Source organism: Anabrus simplex, chromosome 7 (assembly GCF_040414725.1).
Source record: "Anabrus simplex isolate iqAnaSimp1 chromosome 7, ASM4041472v1, whole genome shotgun sequence".
NCBI classification, from domain to species: domain Eukaryota; kingdom Metazoa; phylum Arthropoda; class Insecta; order Orthoptera; family Tettigoniidae; genus Anabrus; species Anabrus simplex.
Window position 1 is genome coordinate 255,120,781 of NC_090271.1, and position 15,952 is coordinate 255,136,732.

Here is a 15,952-nt window from a genome sequence, read left to right on the forward strand (position 1 = left end):
AAGTCCGGATTGTGCGACTATCACATATAACGAGCGTTAGTTGGCAGTCTCTTCTGTGTTATTATGACCTGTTTCGACTGCACCAGAATGACGCATTTATGCAACATACGTGTTTTGTAAGTAGAGGACAAAATTGTTTACAGTAATTATCATTTATATTTTATACCTTGACTTCAATTAGAGTTATACCAAACCAAACCAAACCCCATGAAGCAACCGCCCTGAAGCTCCATAGCCTACCAAGCGAGCACTGCTCAGCCCGAAGGTCTGCAGATTACGGGGTGTCGTGCGCTCGACACAACGAATCCTCTCGGCCGTTATTCTTGGCTTCCTAGACCGGGGCTGCCAGATGACCGTCAGATAGCTACTCAATTGTAATCACGTAGGTGGAGTGGACCGCGAATCAGCCCTCAGATCCAGGCAAAATTCCTCACCTGACCGAAAATCAAACCCAGAACCTCCAGGTAAGAAGCAGACACACTGCCGCCAGGCCGCGGGTCCAGGTAATTAGAGCTATGCTATACTAAAATTTAATTAACAATGGAGATGTTTAGTAAATTCACAGAGGCTTGCAGACTGAACTCTGAATTTTTATAATGAAGTTACATGTATGTATGCCAAACGAATTAACTAATGAAAGTTAAAATCCCCTACCCTGTCGGGAATTGAATTAAATCCTGTCTTTGCATTGCAAGTGGGCTTTAATTTTTTCTATCTCCCTCTGTGGGTGGGAGCCGGTACAGTACACCGGCGGTATCCCCTGCATAGGTGACTGAATGGGGGACCAGGAGCTCTTAAATGGGGCGCGTTGTTTGGACACCACGGTTACCCGAGCTGAGTCTGCAATTGCTTTCAATTACTTTTGACAGACTCCTCACTTTCCTCTTTTCTGTCCTACCTCCATTGGTCAACTCTTGTACTTTACACACCGCGATGGTATTAGGTTTCCGAGGCCTGGGGAGTCTTTTATTTTCAAGCCCTTCGTGGCCCTTCCCTTTCTTTCACCGATACCTTCATTCTTCGAAATATAATAATTTCGTGTGGCTATTTCTAACCGAGTGCAGCCCTTGTAAGGCAGACCCTCCGATGAGGGTGGGCGGCATCTGCCACGTGTAGATAACTGCGTGTTGCTGTAGTGGAGGATGGTGTTATGTGTGGTGTGTGAGTTGCAGGGATGTTGGAGACAGCACAAACACCCACTCCCCGACCCACTGGATTTGAACAATGAATGTTAAAACCCAGCCAGGAATCGAATCTGGGACACTCTGAACCGAAGGCCAGTACGCTGACCATTCAGCCAGCGAGTCACACATTCTTCGAAGTACCGGACCTCTTCCTTTTTCCCTCTGCTTAGTGTTGCCTAGATGTACTTCTTCTTCAAATAGTAATCACCACCATCAAACTCACATTTGTTTCTAGCACGAATTCTGTTCGTACCATCCGAGATTACGGATTTGTGGCATTCAGATTATCGGGGTTCTACTGTGTTCTGGTTTTTCTAATGTACCTAGAAACCGATTTTCTCCAGTGTTTGTTTTAGAAGTTCAATCTAATTTTGGGCTCTTGGTATGTCACGAGTTAAGACGCTAGATCGTCAGGAGAAATTCCTTTTATTATTATTATTATTATTATTATTATTATTATTATTATTATTATTATTATTATTATTATTATTATGATTATTATTATTATTATTATCGTTTACGACAATGCCGTTTGACCTATACCAGTCGTCCCGGTTGGATCTGCCTCTATATGTGTATGTAAGAAACAGATCTGCGTGTCTTCACATAGTCCGTACGTTTAAACACTAAACATTAAGCTAACGGGTGTGGGCTATGTGCCCAACATTTGTCATGTGATAATGAACTGGTGGCGCGAAGAAGTCATCAACTGGAAAGAGCAACCACATGGTCAAACACTTAGCATGTTTCATCATAACCAGCTGGTGGACGACTGATGACTCTAAACTCGGTCCCTTAAAAAATGACCTTTGAAAGGGCCTAGGAGTGACAGATTAAATTTTCTCCCTACTTTTTACGAGTTCCTAACTATTAAAACGTTTGAGGTGATTTCATGTTACATCTGAGTTCACCATTGCTTCTAATTACTTGCACGAGGTGCATCTGACATTCCTAGGCTAAAACTTGGTCCCTTATAGCTAGAGACTGGACGTTTAGGCATTTATAGGTTGGAGTAAAAACTTACTGAAAGGAGTAACAAGTATACTCTAGTCCGGACAACAGTTCTGCTGTGAGATTTGTAAGAACATTACGGACCCGGGCTGTTGGAACCCCTAGAAGTTATGTTACTCACACTTCATTACGGAAGAACGGGCTAGACGACAACTCCTATCAACCGAATTAGTTTGCATTATAATCTAATACTTCCTGTCCGACTCGTTGGCTGAATGGTCAGCGTACTGGCCTTCGGTTCAGAGGGTCCCGGGTTCGATTCCCGGCCGGGTCGGGGATTTTAATCGCTTCTGATTAATTCTTCTGGCTCGGGGACTGGGTGTATATGTCTGTCCCAACACTCTCCTCATCATATTCAGACAACATACTACACTACCAATCACCACAGAAACACGCAATAGTGCTTACATCCCTCCATAGAGGGTTGGCGTCAGGAAGGGCATCCGGCCGTAAAACAGGGCCAAATCCACATGTGCGACGCAGTTCGCACCCGCGACCCCACAGGTGTGGGAAAAGCGGCAGGAAAAGAAGAAGAAGATAATCTAATACTTCCTAAACTTTCGGTCTCTGCAGTTATGACTGCGTGTTCGAGGAGTCTTCAATTTTCATACGTTTCCTCTCCTTTCTTCAGCCAGTACCTTAATTTATGGAGTGATCGGACCTTTTCCCCTTCAATCTTATGGTAATCCTTCTTTGCTAGTGGTTTAACTGCTGGCCTTGCAAATGTGGAGGTATCGCAGAACAAGATCGTCCGAATAGACCACGTCACCAACGAGGTGGTATTCCATCTTTCCAGTAAATCTTGTGAAGTCTTAAGGGAGATGTGCACGAAATCATTCGAAACTATGATAATTTGTTTTGCTGTAATTGCTAGCTTATTATGTTGAAAATCTAGTCCCGAAAGGATTTGGTTGAATTCAGTACCAAAGTGCACTTAAAATTTTTAAACTAACACATGCACGTCTAATGCCAGGCCCCCTTTTATATGAATTGCAATTGATCATTTTTGCTGAACTCTTTACGTCTGTTTGGTCAGGCAGTTGACGGTACCGCATTTAGGAGTATTGAAGAAGGCTATGAAGCATCATTTCTGGTTGGTCAAGTATGCCGAATACCGCCGAAAGTTTCTTTTGATTTGAGAGATACAGTGCGAGGTTGAGTGTTGACCAATGCAATTGTCATTTCCTGGATTTCTTTTTTCCCCATGACAAATGTACTTTTTCTCTTGAATTACTAATTATATCAATCTGAAACTTGATAGACAGGCAGGCTAAACACAGTAACACATCTTCCTTCAAGGAAATTATAAAAACAAAAATAATATATGCATCTTTGTGAATTTTTCAAATTGAAAAGTTGAATCATTTTTAAATAGAAAAAGGCATGCAATTAAAAACGCCTGAAGTCATTAAATCATCAAGCTTTGAAAACACTCAAATAAATTAAAAGGTCCATAATCTCATCCTTTTTGAGGGGAAAGGTAGGCCTACATCAATAAGATTAAATTTAAAATTCAAAACAAAATTCAAAATGTTTAAATCTAAATTAAGGGGTTAAAGTTTATTGCTAGGAACAAATTTTTTTTTTTTAAATCAGCGTGCAAAGTTTCATGATCCTAACTCAAATAGTGTCCGACTTACAAAGAATTTAGATAATCAAATTTTCATGCTCTTCTCCCGTTGAACATCGTAAAAGGCAGAAAAGCTGTCTTGTCACGTGAGAACGTCTTTATTTTCAGTCCGACTTTGGGCGTGAAAGGTCGTCCATATTAGTTCTAAAATATATATTATTAAAAGAGTTCATTTCTTCATTAAGCATGACCTATTCATTTCACTGAGTCAAATGTTGTGAAACAGTTTCCTTCCTTCCTCAATCTAAGAAAAATACCAGTTCTAGCCCTTCAGGCAAGCAACTCAATGTTGAGAACTTCCTAGGAATATGTTCTACTAAGTTTAGGTAAATAAAATGTAATAAAGTATTAGAACATATTGTACCGGTAAAATAGCCCGACTCTCAGATTATATGTTAAAGTAAGCAAGAATATAGTTCTAAGGGCTAAAACTGGGTGACTAGTAGCTAGGACTCGGTACAGGAGGTAGGGTCCTATCTACAAGAAAACTTTGATTCTGACTGAACATGAGTTTATTCATATAAGACATGAAATTGCACATCACCTCCAGGTAGATATAAGTTGTCTTCCACATAGTCCTATAATATGGCTCTGATTCTCAAATTCACCAAGCCGAGCAGGTTGGAACACGTTCCAGAAGATTCCAGGGACTTCGTACAGAAGCGGCTGGACTGCCTGGGTTGGTAGAAGGTAGAGATGCCTCGAACTTTCGAGGCCCAGGTTGAACCCCGATCATCCTGGTGATGTTGCAGATAATCATTTACTACCTCAGTGTAATATGACTGAAAGGGTTGATGTATCCAAGGTCACTCGCAGTACTGATAAATCTGAGTTCATAAAAACCTTGGGTGATTAACCTATTAGAGAAGTCACTGGTTATTATTCGTCAAGACTTTCAAAATTTAACACTCGTAAAATGATATGTCTCTGTATACGAGGATTATAAATAATTTCAGAGTTCACCACTAGCAAAAGTCTTCGTCTCTGAATAAATACTGGCAAAAAGACACAAGTCCCTTCTCATGAAACTATGACCAAATTTGAAGTTCATCACTGGCGAAGGTACAAGTCTTTGAATGAACACGGACGAAAAACATAAGTCCATCCACATGAAAATCTGAATAGATTTAAAGTTCATCACTGGCGAAATTTATTAAGTTTCGAATCAACACTGGCGAATGTACAAGTCTTTGAGTGAACATGTACGAAAAACACAAGTCCATCCACATGAATAAATTTACAGTCTATCACTGGCGAAATTTATAAGTTTTGAATCAACACTGGCGAATGTACAAGTCTTTGAGTGAACATGGACGAAAAACACAAGTCCATCCACATGAATAAATTTACAATCTATCACTGGTAAGGTATCCAAGTCTTTGAATAAACAAAGGTGAAATCCTAAATTTATGTTTTAAAGACGTTGAATGAAGTTAGAGTTCATCACCGGCAAAGTTTATAAGTCTTTGAACCAGTACCTGCAAAACCACAAATTTATGCTTACGGGAACTTTGAGCACATTCAGAGATCATCACTAGCAAAGTTTATAAATCACTGTTTATTAGAGGAATGAGTCTCTTAACACTCGCAAATATTGCAGGTTCAATTTATGAAGAATTCGTTCTTTAACACACGTAAATAATACAAGTCCAATTATGAATTTAACACACGTAAATAATACAAGTCCATTTCATGAATAATTGGAAAAATTCCAGTCTTGAACAGCCGTGAATATTGTAAGTTCAATTATGAAGACTTAGAAAATGTTCTTTAACACTCGAAATATTGCAAGTCCACTTGAGAATACTTGGAAGAACTCGTTCTCCCACACTCGGAAAAAATACAAGTTCACTTTATGAATACTTAGAAAATTACAGACTTCCTCGTCGGGACTATCACTATACGACGATAGTAGCAGCGAGAGTGTCCACGCTGACTACTCAGCTGTAACTGAGTGAACAGGCTACAGTGGGCCCTCCTTTTATTCCATCCGGGACGACTACGTCACAATACGGCTTGACTGAATATCTCCTGAATCCCTCCATGGATTTACTTGAAACTCGAGCATTGCGACGTTCAGATGATCCCAAACAAGATGACATATCGCTCAAGCCGCTAGCGTAATTATTACGGTAGTTACAAAATTTTCCCCGTCGAACATTCTGGAAGATGTGACGTGGAATCTAGAATATACGACTCCAGGCTGGGAACACGTGGTGTGACGGGCGGGCGGTCTAGCTAGCCCCTGTGGCTACGTCACAGCTCACAGCTGTCCTTCACTCGCTTGCTTGCCCCGCTGACGGTAAACAAACCAGGCGTGCTCAGAATATTACGCGTGATAATTAAATGTCATTTATACTCAAAAAATACTCATATACAGGTTGTAACCGGTACAATATTCTTTAGTTATTCCTAAAATTCCTTTTCGTAATCATCGTTATCCGGTCGGTTAGATTATCAGCTTGCCTTTTTCTACCACTACTAGCACTAATGTGAGTCAATACAGAGTTACACTTAAGCCCTTATAACTACATTCGGTTGGTCATTATTCAAAACATCAAAGAAAACCTGAGGGTATTTAATCAAGGAACACATTAGAGAAAGAATTATGTAAATAAGTTAATTTGATTAGGATTTTAATAAAAAAGAAAACGAGAAAAGAAACCAGCGATTTTAGGCAGTTTTACCGGAACTGCATTTAGTCGGGAAGTTATTTTCGAAATGTATTCTTTTAGCTTGATAGGGCTGTACAAGACTCACAGTTTGAAACATTTTCGGGCTCTTTAGCCCTTCAACCTTCGGCACAATTGAGGAAATTGCTCAATTTTACGTTTTTCGTAATATAAGTTCCCCTTCTATGTCTGCTAAGACATGTTTTCAGCATGAATACCTAACATTTTTGACAGCGCCATCGTGATTTTCATGGGGAAAATCTCACATCTGCAGACGCCAGCATGTCTTCCCTCGTTGTGGATGGGCAGGTGGTCTATTCCACCAAACCGAACATCCGTACACTGCCAAGCTGAAGCCTCATCGCAAGAAAGGCTGCTTGTTGATCGACGCCCTCTTTTGTTGCTTCTCGCATTTTTTCCTTGTTTTACGAGTGGCTCAGCAATTCTGATGCGAATATGTAGAATATATTTTATCTCTTGATATGGTCAAATTAGTGGGAAGAAACTAGTGAAAACCCATTTTGCTACAGTCTTGAAAGGTCTTGTCCTATCAAGCGAACGCTGGTGGATGAGGTAAGATGTGGTCAGCGTGACGAAGCACTTCGGCGGTTATTCTTGAATTTAAAAATTGGAGCCGCTATCTCACCATCAGATAGGTCCATAACTGTTTTCACGTAGTCAGAGTGTATCTAGGAAAACATTTCTAATGTTGCATGGAATCGAACCCAGGACCTCCACGTGAAAGACAGGTTCATTAACCCTATATTATGGGGCCAGATCCATTCCCTATAGACTTCGTATACATCTGCAAGTTAATTCTGTGTAGCTTGCTTCGTTGTGAGACATTGTCCTCAAATGAGGACAGCATACTTACAACGCCGTGCATTCTTTTAGGTTCCTGAAAATCACAAAACAAATAAATAACATGAAGGTTGTCCGACTCGTTGGCTGAACGGTCAGCATACTGGCCTTCGGTTCAGAGGGTCCCGGGTTCGATTCCCGGCCGGGTCGGGGATGTTAACCTTAATTGGTTAATTCCTACGGCACGGGGGCTGGGTGTATGTGTTGTCTTCATCATCATTTCATCCTCATCATGACGCGCAGGTCGCCTACGGGAGTTAAAAAGGAAGACCTGCACCTGGCGAGCCGAAACCTTCCTGGGATATCCCGGCACTAAAAGCCATACGACATTTCATTTCATTTCATTTTTTCAACATGAAGGTTATATTTTCAGCTACAGTATGTTTAACCACTAATAGGTTTCACAAATTTCCGAAGTTATTGACCGTTATGTAATGTTCCCACTCCTAGCCCCTTCCTATCCCATCGTCGGCATAAAACGTATGTGTGTCGGTGCGACGTAAAGCAATATGTAATTATTCGTCCACTAATGTCATTCCACGCTATCTCTCCATTGACAGCTCGATAACGTACTACATGGTTGAGCATCTTGTCTCCTTATTTCCAAGTCTTCCCAGCACAAAGTTTACAACATTTTTGTAACACTACTCTTTTATCGGAAATTACCCAAAAGAGATCGTGCTGCTTTCCTTTGGATCTTTTCCAGTTCTCGTATCAAGAAGTCCTGATGTGAGCTCCATACACCGGAACTATACGCTAGTAAAGGGTCTTACCTGATATTTACACGCCCTTTTCATTTATATCCTTACTCTAACTCTAAAAAATGATCATAACCATAGGAAGAGATCTGTAACCTTCCTTAACAACCTCCTTAATATGATTACCCTAGGTACTTACAGTGATTCCCATGTAGCACTATCACTCCATCAACACTAGCTAAAACTGAGAAGAATTTTCTTCTTGATCAAATTTACAACCTGACCTTTCCTCTCGTTTACCATTATACCATTGTCCGCTGTCAATTTCACAACATTGTCTACGTCCCCCTGCAGTCACTCACAATCCTGCAACTCATAATTAGTACACTATATAGTATAACATTATCGAAATGATTCCACTTCTTTACTCATATCATTATTATATTAATAATGAGAAATCATTAAGGTCCAATAATACTGCCATGAGGGATCATGATAATGTGGAGCAAATTTGATTGTTGTAACTACTGATGCACAGGGTGGTCGCAAACAACGTCAACCGAGCATATGAGCGTTAGAGGCTTGGTCATAATGATAAATAACTGGAAAATAAAATTGGATAACTCGCTCAGTTGTCATTTTATCAGCTGCCGAATATAGCTAATCAGATCGCTTCGTGGGCGACATCAGATGGTCTTTCCGACGCGGTGTTGCTAAATCTCCATTTTTTTATAATTACCTATCAGTATGACCAATGCTCTAACGCTCACATACTCGGCTCACGTTGTTTTTGAGCAACTTGTATACTGATAATCTAAATTTTAAAATAGAAATGTAATATTTTTGTTGGTCCCCCTTGAATGCTTCATTGTTAGTGATTGATTCACTTTGTTACACTCATATTATTTCATGATCTTCTGTGGATCGATGTCTTAGCGGTTTCTTGTATTACAAGACGCTTATAACAATTCCTTATTTTATTCTATTATTATTATTATTGTTATATTGAGGAAAGCTACGGGAAACTACCTCACTCCTCACTTCCCTATTATGCCCCTTCAGTGACGCCAAGGCTATCTATGACAGATTTGCCGGAACTGTAGAGGATCAAAACAGCCTTCAGGCTGAATACCCAACATACATTATTATAATTATTATTATTATTATTATTATTATTATTATTATTATTATTATTATTATTATTATTATTATTATTATAAGGCGAAACCCGTCAAAACATGACGGTGTAACGGTTCAAATCCCGTTACAAGATATTATTATTATTATTGTTCCGAGGTATCTGTGGAACAGCAGAGGTGAAAGAAGGTGCGGGGCTGAACGGGTCTCAAAATACGAAATTAAAGTTAAGATAAAATTTAACAAGGTTATATTTTCTTTTCAAGAATACGAAATAACAATTGAACAGGTACTCAGTAGCCGAAACACAATTCGAAAATGTACAATTACAGTGATTACAGGGTTTGGGCTCCGAGGGCCAGACACACACTTCTTGAGCTATAAGCCCAACCTGACGATATACAGAATTCAACAAAGGGGCAGAAGACCCCAATCATGCCTAGGAGCACTTGCTCCTCTTTACACGGTAAAGCCTCCTCGAGGCATACAACAACTCAATTTTCAAGAAAGAGCTACTCGCTCTCAAAATTTAAGCCTATCAAAGGCCACAGCAAACTCAACCTTCAAGCTGTCCTCCAAGGACATAGACACAGGGGTAAAATACCCAACCTACTGAGGCCTATTAAGTAAGGAAAGGTTAATTACATGGCCTCTAAAATATCAAATTGAGAGGAGGCGAAGCTGCACTCCTAATACATTTTGTTTACAACCTACTTGGCACTAGGCCGCTAATACAAGGGCTAATCCCATACTAAGGAGGTAACTTATATGAGAAGACAATTTACATTACGCTAGACAGGAAGAAACGGTTGAGAAAATAAGTTCACCTCGAAGCAAAAATGAATGGGAGCTCGAGAGGGTTAAGCACTCTCTATCCCAATATGTAGTTAAAACAGAAGGAATTGACACCGAGTGTCTTTACATTTTTAAAGGAAAGTTACATGGAAAAGGCTTCGGACCTGCCCCGAGAGTTAAACTGCTGAGCTAGCAAGAAAAGAAGTTGTTAAAAGGCCATTACCTTGTGGATGAACGGCTGCCCGAAGAAAGAGGCGCTTCCCGCCCCCTGCTACGTACTTTACACACTGAACGATGTTACAGAAGTGGCCCGGAGACCCGAAAATCAGCAGTTTATATACTCTCGCGGAAGGTTCGAGGCGTTTCAGGAATGAGAACACCCTCCCATAAGACGTTTATTGGCTAAGGTTAAGCAACATATCCAATTTGGAGAAGATACACCTGATTGGTCATAAATTAATTAAAGAAATTCGGGATTGGCTAAATTCAAAACAAGGGGAAAGAAAGGGTTATACAGCCAACCTAAACAATAACAGAAAGAAATTTAACAAGGAACAAACTTTTGAAATAAAAATTTCTCCAAAAAAACAGTTCTTTCACTTCGCACTAGGGTGCACCATTGTAGTTCTTCAGTAGTGTCCTCTAGAAGAGAATGTTCACACTTTTTACTACAGGCAAAACAAAAATACATCGAAAACGACCCAGTTCAGAAACTTCACAATTTCCAAGTAGTGACATCTTCTGAGAAACTTGAAAATTAACACATTAGATAAAGTTCAGACTTCCTCCAGTAGGGGAGTTTCAACTGGCGCAAAGTTTGAATTAGCGACGTGGAGGTGTACCACCCGGTACAGACCTCCCCCCCCCCCAAAAGTCCCTCCAAGGGGTAACACTGAAGAACATAAACTTTTATTTCAACATAAGGTCCAAGCTATGATGTTGATATGGAAGTTAATTGCAGAAGTATTTACCAACAAATTTTCTTAAAATGATTGGATCCAGTTTCAAAATTCTTCTAGTAACGTTTGAAGTAATGTCTTTATGTTTGTAGAAGTTGAATTCAGAAAGAAACTTTTAGTTTTTAAAGTTGAGGAAAAATTTTCTAAGTCCACGAGATATTGCAGTAAAATCCAAAAAAAAGGTAGTAATTTTTGAACTGGAATGTCCATATAGCTGGATATGTACTTTAAACGTTGATACGTTTGACGGCCAGACCAGCCGCCGCTGCTTGAGTTCAGAGGAGGCCGCTCGGACCCCTCAAGTACCCTGAGATACCGCTCGCCCGCACTATGAGAGGAGTAGTGGAGTTGAAGCATGCCGCGCCCGCGGCGAACATGCAGGTCGCGGGCCAGTTACAGGTTGTGCGCCGCACATCAGCCTTGGCCGGGAGGAGGACTCCGGCTCGCCGTACACAGGTTGGCCTCACTGGAGAAGGGCGGGCCCTTACCCTGCCTCAGGAGCGATACGGCGCCGCGCTGCTGCGGCGGCACTGAAACATTAAAGCTCGGCGGCAGACTTTTGTTGGACCATCATCATTTTTTGAGGGCACAGGCTTTGTGGAGAGGTTGAGGGGCCAGCGGCGTGAAGATATTCCTGGCATATATAAGCCACTGTGTGTTATGTTAGCAGGAGACGGGAGCGTGGTAATGGCCATGGTAAGGACAGGATGGCAGTTTAACTGATCGGGGGAGGTTTACAAAAAATAATTACACAGAAAGGAAACAGATTCCAAGGGCAGAAGGCCTTAAAAGTGAAACCCCTCAAAAAAATATAACCTTCTTATTTCTTTCATAATTATATGAAGCAAGTTAACACAGAAATTACACCGGTTTCACCTGTGATAGATGAACCCTAAATATCCTCTCGGTGGATGGATTACTTAACAATAAGGTAACGGGAGTAAGGAAATCTAGAATAGTACACGGCCCATGAAATCTGGGGGCAAGCTTGCCCGCGGGAACAAAATACTTGACCATCACCTGGTCGCCTACCTTCAAATTGGTGGGTCTCCGCCCACGATCATATCTTTCCCTAACCTTTTCATAAGACACCTTAAGATTGGCTTTAGCCTTCTTCCAAAGATCTTTAATGTTATCGGGATCTATTGTCTCAGGTAGAATGTCACTCAGAGACCAGAGGTTAGAGAGCGGCGTATTGGGAACAAACTTGAACATCAGCGAAGCTGGACTAAATTTATGTGATTCATGAACCGCCGAGTTCAAAGCAAAAGCTAACCAATGCAGGGACGTGTCCCACCTAGAATGATCTTCATGATGATAGGTGATAAGCTCGGACCTGAGGTTACGATTAACCCGTTCAGCCAGAGATGGTTGAGGGTAATAAGCAGAAGTTGTCACATGAGAGATGGACAGGTCAAAGCAGAATTTACGAAATAAATTAGATGTGAAAGCCTTAGCATTATCAGACACAATATATTGACACGGACCAAAAGAAGCAAAGATAGAATTTAGACAAGTAATGGTGGACTGAGCGGTAGCCAGCTTAGTCGGAAATAACCAGGAAAGTCTTGTAAAACCATCTACACATACAAAGATGAACTTGATGGCATTTCCCTCCGACTGGGGGAAGGGTCCTACATAATCAATATACAGGCGTTCCATAGGGCGCGACGCTTGGTGAGAAGACAACAGGCCTACCTTGGTTGACATGGTGGGTTAACTAAGCAAGCAGGATTTACAAGCCTTTACTAGTTCATGGATTTCACCGTCCATACCTTTCCAGATGAACCTTTCACGAACCTTCTCACGAGTTTTAAAGATGCCTAGATGCCCCCCTAATGGGGTCTCATGATAGTACTTGAAGATCATTTTTACAAGAACCGCTGGAACTACAACCTTCATCATCTTATCATGCCTCGAAGGGCAACATAAAACACCATTCCTCAGTACATAAGGGACAACATGTTCCCCAGAAGAAAGGGTTTCCATAATCGGAGCCAGCGTCGGATCTTCATGTTGGTATTTCTCGATGTCCCTAAAGAGCATGGGAGCATCAGTTAAGATGGTATTAACCTTAGATAGTATGGACTCGGGAGGTGATGATCTATCGACCGATTCAGGGGTCGCTATGTCATTGGAATACATACGGCTGAGTCCGTCAGCAACAACATTTTCAGTACCTCTGATATGCCTGACATGGAATTGGAAGGCAGAAATTCGGATGGCCCAACGGGCTATACGACCAGTACGACGCGGCCTACCTAAGACCCAGCTTAAGGCTTGATTATCTGTCTCCAGGTCGAATTTGACATGTTCCAGATAGAGACGGAACTTTTCTAAGGCAAATAAGACTGCCAAACCCTCGAGCTCATAGATGGAATACTTGGCTTCTTGAGCCGATAGAGTCCTAGATGCATAGGCGATGGGTCACCTCCCTAGTTCAGTCTCTTGAAGAAGGACTGTAGCTACTGCTGACGACGACGCGTCAGTTTGGACGATGAATCTTCGAGAAATCGGGCATAGCAAGGACAGGGGCATTACAGAGAGCTAATTTAAGATCTTCGAAAGCGGCTTGTTGAGAAGGTCCCCACTCAAATTTGATGCCTTTCCTACGAAGAAGGTTCAAGGGTGCCGCTCTATTAGAAAGGTTAGGAATAAACTTCCTGAAGAAATTCACCATACCAATGAACCTGGAGATACCTTTGATGTCCTTGGGAGGTTTAAAATCACGGATAGCCTGTCTTCTAGAATGATCGACTGCAATACCATCAGGTGACACAATATGCCCTAGGAATGACATGGAGGGCTTAGCAAAGGCAACCTTGGACAACTTCACAGTTAACCCAGCCTTACGAAGGCAATTGAGAACTTCTCGCAGATGATCTAGATGTTCTTCGAAAGTCTTCGAAAATACGACGACATCATCAAGATAGTGATACAAGTACTCAAATTTGATGTCGGAGAAGACCCTATCGAGCAGTCTAGAGAGTACAGCTGCTCCCGTGGGGAGCCCGAACGGCACGCGGTTGTATTCATACAAATTCCAATCCGTGGCAAACGCTGTAAGGTGTTTAGACTCTTCAGCTAGGGGAATTTGATTGTAGGCCTGATTCAGGTTCAAGATAGTGAAGAACTTGGCCTTACGAAACCATGAAAAACAAGAATGAAGGTCAGGAAGGGGCACAGATTGTAACACCACCTTCCGATTGAGAGCCCTATAATCAATGACAGGCCTGAAGCCACCTTGGGGTTTCGGAACTAGAAAAATCGGCGAAGAGTACGCCGACTTAGAGGGCCGAATAATACCATCCTTCAACATTTGATCAATGATTTCCTTCAAAGCCTTAATTTTAGGTGGAGACAGCCTATATGGAGGAAAACGGACAGGAATCGAATCCGTGACCTCAATTTTGTATTCGATCAGGTCAGTAACACCAAGAGTATCCGAGAAAACCTCTGGAAACGACTGACACAACTTACGAATACTATCAGCCTGCTCCTGAGGTAGATGTCTATGGTCTAACAACATCTCATCCTGGGTAGGCGAAATAGAGGAACATGATACAGAATTACACTTTAACAAGGGGATTTTACAATTAGAAGCAAATTTGAATGTGCACGACTTACTCTGAAGGTCGAGCACTAGACCGGTGTGAGAAATGATGTCAGCTCCCAATATAATGGGGCAAGACAAGTGCTTAGCCACAAACAATTTAATTTTCCATGTAAATTTAAAAATACGAATTTTGACATTTAAAGAACCTAGAATTTCTAATGGAGATGAATTAGCCGAAACATATTGAACAGGAGATGAGCCATAGTCAGGCAGTTTACAAATAGATTTCAATTTTGAATACCATTGATCCGAAATAATTGAACAAACACTACCTGAATCTAAAAGAGCTGTTACAGGTTCATTATTTAATTCAATCTTAAGAAAAAGAACGGGTGCGGGGGTATCCGCCGCAATCCTAAGACATTCTTTGGGGCATTCAAAAGATAAATTTGAGGACTGAATTTTCCCTGAATTTTCGACCTGTTTACCAGGGGCTGAGCCTTGGGAAGCAGAATTAGTCGACTCAGCCGAAGCCGCTAGTCACTTATTATTAGTGACATTGGTGGAAGTTGCACTAGAAGTTGAGCAGGAGGGGGTGCTATTTGAATTTGGGCAATTCTTGGCGATATGTGAGAAAGCCCCACAGTTAAAACAGCCTGGTGATGAACCAGCTCCATTATTTGCCCTACTAGATCTGATCAATGGACATTTATTGCGAAGATGGTCAGGCGACCCGCAAGCATAGCATTTACGGGGTGTGACTGGTCGGTGAGGTGGAGGCCGAGGATTACTAAAAGAAGGAGGGGGTTCTTTCGCGACACGCAAGGAATCGGCGTATCTAACTCCTTCCGCTGAGACGGCCAATGCTTCAAGTTCCGAGAAGGTTTGCGGGCACGCCGCGAAACACAAGTATGACCTATAAGATGGTGAAATACCTTCCAAAATAGCTTGTACAATCTGATGCTCAGGGAAGTGAAGAGCAAACACCCTAGTATAGAACTTAATATCTTGGATGAAATCTGCCAAGTTTTCATCCAAGCGCTGAACACGATAATAGTACTTCTGAATAAGTGAGGACCTTGCCCTAGCCGGGATGAAGTTAGCTAGCAAGTGGGCGTGGAATAGATGATTGCTCGGCAATGGCTCTTACTATTTTGTCTGAGAGAATACCAATTGCATAGGGATAGATGATTTGCAAAATCTGACATGGAGACAGAGAAAAAACAAGGGCATGATCCTGAAATTCAACTAAAAACCTTAAGAATGAAATAACTTCACTGGTAGTGTTAACAGAAAACTTAGAGATACCTCTGAGCAACATTGCTAATGGATGAGGCAAGCTGCTGAACCCAGGTGACATAGTAGGTAAAGGTTTAAGTGGCAAAGATGTTAATTCAGAACGTACATTATTCAACGAGGTACGGCGTTCAGACTCGTTGTCCAATGGGG